The 6,000-nt window shown below is 43.3% G+C and overlaps 1 protein-coding gene across 2 annotated transcripts in view; it reads right to left on the bottom strand.

Moving 5' to 3' along the window:
• FCER1G (Fc epsilon receptor Ig) overlaps window positions 1-5,071 on the bottom strand; it is a 37,819-nt gene extending 32,748 nt beyond the window's left edge. Inside the window, exon 1 of one of the 2 annotated variants that reach the window (XM_068252314.1) lies at window positions 4,468-5,071. The gene's annotated coding sequence lies outside the window, so the exon portion shown is untranslated. The remainder of the gene's footprint in view (window positions 1-4,467) is intronic. The other variant, XM_068252313.1, reaches the window with a different exon arrangement.
• Between the last annotated feature and the right edge of the window lie 929 nt (window positions 5,072-6,000).

The following is a 6,000-nucleotide window of genomic DNA, read 5'->3' on the forward strand; positions in this document are numbered from 1 at the left end:
TGCAAGCGGATTCATGTGCGTTTTTGGTCATGTTTTGCAACATTGTATTTTTTTGCCCAGCGGGTGCGTAGCGTTTTGCGTTTTTATCCTGATTGGTCCTGTGAATTATTTTTCATTTTGTTACAGTGTGCTGAACCGCAAAACGCTAGCAAAACCGCTCAGTTTAGGTTTTGCTGAGCGTTTCCGCTAGCGGTTCAATACTTTACATTGAAGCGCTAACGCTCCCAAAATGCTGCAGGTCCTGCGTTTGCGTTTCTGAGAAACGCAAACGCTCCTGTGGAAGTTGCCCCATCCATTAACATTAGCCCAGCGTTTTGGCAAACTGCTAGCGTATCGCAGTGCTGCCAAAACGCTGCCAAAAGCGCTCCTGTGGGTTCCAGCCCTGAGAGTGGTTAAAATCTGGAATAGCTTACCTCGGGAAGTAGTTATGGCAAACTCTATATCTGCATATAAAGAGGGCTTAGAGGCTTTTCCTTGCATTGAGCTGCATCCACAGCTATAATTACTGGTACTAGGTAATACCCAAGAGAGTGGATCCAGGGATTTATCTGATTGCCATCTGGAGTCCAGAATGAATTTGTCTTTTAAGGCTAATTGACCCAGGCCTTGTAAGGTTTTATGTCTTCCCCTGGATCATCTGAGACAGGTTAAGGATGGTGTTTTATTTTATTTTGTTCTGGTTGAACCTGACAAACAGATCAATAGTAAAACTGGTATCACAGAGGCGCCAACAAGGATAAAATAATTAAAATCCGCTTAAAATCTGCTGGTCGATCTAGTGGCAATCGATCAGTGTATGGCTGCCTTATCAGAAATGTACTATATCAGAATTGGTCATCTATTGTATATTTACACAGGAACATTTGCTGGGGCCTGAGGACTTAGTTTGCTAATGAGATTCTACTGCCGCAAAATTTCCCGGCGGCGTTAAATAGTATCCCCCCTCTGAGTTGTCGCAACTCGGAGGGGAATTAAATTTGGGGTCCGACAACCACCGGAAGCCCCTGATTACCCTTACGGACCCCACGCAGCATTACATTGCTGCTAAGGAGCGCCTAGTTTTGGCACTGAGCGCTGTAACCCGCTTCGAACGTTTCCTACCTATATCAGAAAGAAAGAGCCCTGTTCAATTTTCTCCTAGGTGATATTTTAACCCCTGAGCAATAAAATGCCCTTTAAGCTGCAAGCAAGCAAGAAAAAAAACTCAGAAAAATTTGGATAGCACTTTTCAACCTATTTCTTTGCACTTTTTTAAATTGCAGAGTGCTGAAAAGTTCTTCTAAAATGAGGGTGAAAAATTATCTCCTGTGAGAAAACTTCTGAGAAAAGGTAAATTGAATAAAGGTTTAGGTAGGATGAGAAATAATTCAGATTAATTGAAATAAAGCCTATTCATTTTTAAGATTAGAATGAGAGATATTCACAAACTAAAAAATACTAAAAATTAAAAAGACAAGAGTCAAAAAAATAAGTCTAAAAACCAACCAACGATAGGAATGTAAAAAGTAATAAAGGAAAAAAAGGCACAAAAAAAAATATACAAAACATAAACAAATTCATCCTATGCTATTTGCTCTATACATTATTACGCATGCAAATATTTGGGTGAGGCTGTAGAAACTATGGAGGAACCAAGTGCGTCACAATTATACTCAAACCCAGTGGCATGGCATTATACTATAGGCAGTCAGGCATTGCACTACAACACCCAGCAGTCAGGCATTGCACTACAACACCCAGCAGTCAGGCATCACACTACAACACCCAGCAGTCAGGCATTGCACTACAACACCCAGCAGTCAGGCATTGCACTACAACACCCAGCAGTCAGGCATTGCACTACAACACCCAGCAGTCAGGCATCGCACTACAACACCCAGCAGTCAGGCATTACACTACAACACCCAGCAGTCAGGCATCGCACTACAACACCCAGCAGTCAGGCATTACACTACAACACCCAGCAGTCAGGCATTACACTACAACACCCAGCAGTCAGGCATTGCACTACAACACCCAGCAGTCAGGCATTGCACTACAACACCCAGCAGTCAGGCATTACTCTACAACACCCAGCAGTCAGGCATCGCACTACAACACCCAGCAGTCAGGCATCGCACTACAACACCCAGCAGTCAGGCATCGCACTACAACACCCAGCAGTCAGGCATTACTCTACAACACCCAGCAGTCAGGCATCGCACTACAACACCCAGCAGTCAGGCATCGCACTACAACACCCAGCAGTCAGGCATCGCACTACAACACCCAGCAGTCAGGCATCGCACTACAACACCCAGCAGTCAGGCATCGCACTACAACACCCAGCAGTCAGGCATCGCACTACAACACCCAGCAGTCAGGCATCGCAGTACAACACCTAGCAGTCAGGCATCGCACTACAACACCCAGCAGTCAGGCATCGCACTACAACACCCAGCAGTCAGGCATCGCACTACAACACCCAGCAGTCAGGCATCGCACTACAACACCCAGCAGTCAGGCATCGCACTACAACACCCAGCAGTCAGGCATCGCACTACAACACCCAGCAGTCAGGCATCGCACTACTACACCCAGCAGTCAAGCATCACACTACAACACCCAGCAGTCAGGCATCGCACTACAACACCCAGCAGTCAGGCATCGCACTACAACACCCAGCAGTCAGGCATCGCACTACAACACCCAGCAGTCAGGCATCGCACTACAACACCCAGCAGTCAGGCATCGCACTACAACACCCAGCAGTCAGGCATCGCACTACAACACCCAGCAGTCAGGCATCGCACTACAACACCCAGCAGTCAGGCATTGCACTACAACACCCAGCAGTCAGGCATCGCACTACAACACCCAGCAGTCAGGCATCGCACTACAACACCCAGCAGTCAGGCATCGCACTACAACACCCAGCAGTCAGGCATCACACTACAACACCCAGCAGTCAGGCATTGCACTACAACACCCAGCAGTCAGGCATCGCACTACAACACCCAGCAGTCAGGCATCGCACTACAACACCCAGCAGTCAGGCATCAGCATTCAGCATACCTATGAAATAGCCGCCGGCAGACTTGGGCACAGGATACAGCTGATATATAGCTTACCCTGCTCCTGCAGAAGTCCCGGGGGCGTTAATTACTATTCCCCCTCCAGGTCCACGTGGATGGTGGGGAATGATGTAATTCAGCTGCTAAATTACAGTGTTGTAAACGTCATTTGAGCTCCGTCTTTTGAAGGCGCCCAAATTGCTCACTGAGCACCGCTATAGCCGTAATACCTATTACGGCCTGTGGTGGCGCCGGCTGCGCCCACATTTCCTGCGCTGTTTTCATAGCACTTGAGGCATTTATACTACAGTCAGCCATAATACTACAACACCCACACATAAACAAAGAGCAACAGAGCGAGTGCACACCAATGCCTAAAAACTTCACCATCAACAGTATAACAGCGGTGCAACATTCAGATGAAAAATAGCTTATTTCCATAACATTTCTCGCCTTGTTGTTATACTACAACACCCAGCAGTCAGTGTTGCAGAGAAACGTTTTAGGCGGAAAAATGAAATTTAAACTTAAATTTCTTGCAATCTGCAGTCTAAACTACTATCCGCCGGTTCACGTCGTTTACAAATTAGATTGCCCCAATTTGCAGACTGTACTCCAACGTCCTACTGAAGTGGTTAAACAAATCAATCCCCCCCCCCCCCCCACACACACACACACACACAAAAAAAGTATGTATTTTTTCACACTGGAACTTGGAAGTATAAAAGTTATAACTTCATTCAGCATTACCATTACAGTATTTCGACCCCCTAGCCCCATACGTCTGTATTTAATGTAGAGACATAATATGGCGGACCTTCCATTACACCGTAAGCTCGCAAGGGCATGGTTCTCTCGCCCTTTTGTGTCTTGGAAATTGTCATACATTTTATTTGTCATTTTACTTTTGTCTCTGTAATTACCAATTCTCTATTTTGTACCAATTTTGTATTTTTGTACATTGCCTATATTATTATGTACCCTATTTGTTTCTTATAACGCTACGGATTACGTTGGCACTTTGTAAATCAATAATAATAATTAGAATAAGAATAGAATAAGACGTCCACCATAACAGAATGACATAAGTACCATACAGAGATAAGGCCTTTATTCAACGTTTTCTTCTAGGTGACATTTTCACACTTTGCCAATAAAATACCTTTTAAGCCACCAGCAAGTAAGAGAACCCCAATTTTGACAGTATTTTTTGTACTTTTTCAGTTGCAGAAAAGTTTTCTTTATCATAGCAGATTAAAAATTATCTCTTAGGGAAAGACTTAGGAGAAAACGTGAATTAAATAAGGTCTGGGTCAGCCAGTAAAAAGGGTTAGTCACATCTGTTTGTAATTTATCCAATAGTTAAAAACTATACATGTCTGTTATTTTTTTCCTCATTTAAAGTCACATTTACCTTCTTCCCCTTTTCTGGGTCCTCCTCACAAGAAACAAAGTCTACAGGAAAGCTGCAGCCCAGCAGACTTGGATACTCACGTTTGGGCGACACACGAGAGTGAAGTTTTGCACGGCAGATGCTTTGCAGACCGGAGAGAGAGAGTCTATGCAGAGAGGCTGCTATTGGCACTGTCCAGCCGCCCGCACAGGAAACGCTTCTCGCGCTAAGCGTGGCCACCAAACACAAAACTTCTCAAACTTCTCTCACTTTTGGTTCCTTGTCCGATACTTCTCAAGAAGATATGACCATTCTCAGTCAGGAAATGGACACTTCCCTTTTTGGCTTAGAAACACAACAATGCTGAAGTTCAATGCTAATCTGGGGAACAACAACGGACTTTAGGGAGGTCACTTACTGTCAGGGAACCACAATTTAAACAAAAAAAATCCCCTTCAGATCATAGTTATAGCAAATACAAAAATGTTTGTTACTCCTTAAAAAGGCTCACTCCCCCCACAAGTGGCATTGGAGCTTCTAATCTAGTGGAACAAGGAGGGGTAAATCAGCTGACGTGTTTTTCTGTCTTGGGTGATGATGAGAGCTCTGCAATAGTGAGTTCTCAAGTAAAAAAACAAACAAACAAACAAAAAAAAAACCTGAATAAAAGTGACCTGCTTGCTGCTGCCTGGCAACTGCTCACTGCTGCCTGGTAACTGCTTGCTGAGCACACAGTTCAACTGCCCATGGAAAAGAGGCCTTAGTAAGCTCTGCCTGAATTAATTGCATTAATTGAAAATGCCAATATTCTTTTTGCATTCATTTTTGCAAAAATAATGTTAATTCTTGTTATTTTTTTGCGCTTTTCATGAATTTTCTCTGTAAAAATATCGAGTATTCACAGTGAATATTGTAGCAGTAACAACATTGTTTTTCTGTGTGGTCACGCTTTTCACGATTTTTTGTGGTAAAAATATCGTTTTTTATCATTTTTATGGTAAAAATATTGATTTTTCGCTAAACATGCAAAAATACAAGCCCATTTTTCACCGAAATTTCTGGAAATCGAAAATAGCATTTTAGTTGCGAAAAAAAAAAACTTTGGCAAAAATTCACAAGCAAAACTGATAACTGATAACTGAACCCTACATACCTTACCAATTTCATTATTGGCTGACGTCTGCTAGAGGCAGGTCAATGAGATGCAGCTTGCATGCATTTTTAAAGAGGAACTGCAGTGAAAATAGCGTAATGAAGAAAATTGCTTATTGTTTACATTATTCATTTATAGATTTTACAGTCAGTGTTTGTCCATTGTAAGATCTTTCCTCTCCCTGATTTACATTCTGCAATGTATCACTTGTGGTGATATCTTTAGTCCTGGCAGGTCATCTGTACGGAATATTTGCACACAGTGTTCCAAAGCCAGTACAAATAATACCTGGTCTTCCAGAGTGCTTGGGGTAGAGAATTCCACATAGCTAATTAGCCTAGGCTAAAGATCGCTGCAAGGGTGGGGCTTCATAGCAACATACAGTAAAGCTGTACTTGGAT

Source organism: Hyperolius riggenbachi, chromosome 9 (genome assembly GCF_040937935.1).
Source record: "Hyperolius riggenbachi isolate aHypRig1 chromosome 9, aHypRig1.pri, whole genome shotgun sequence".
NCBI lineage: Eukaryota > Metazoa > Chordata > Amphibia > Anura > Hyperoliidae > Hyperolius > Hyperolius riggenbachi.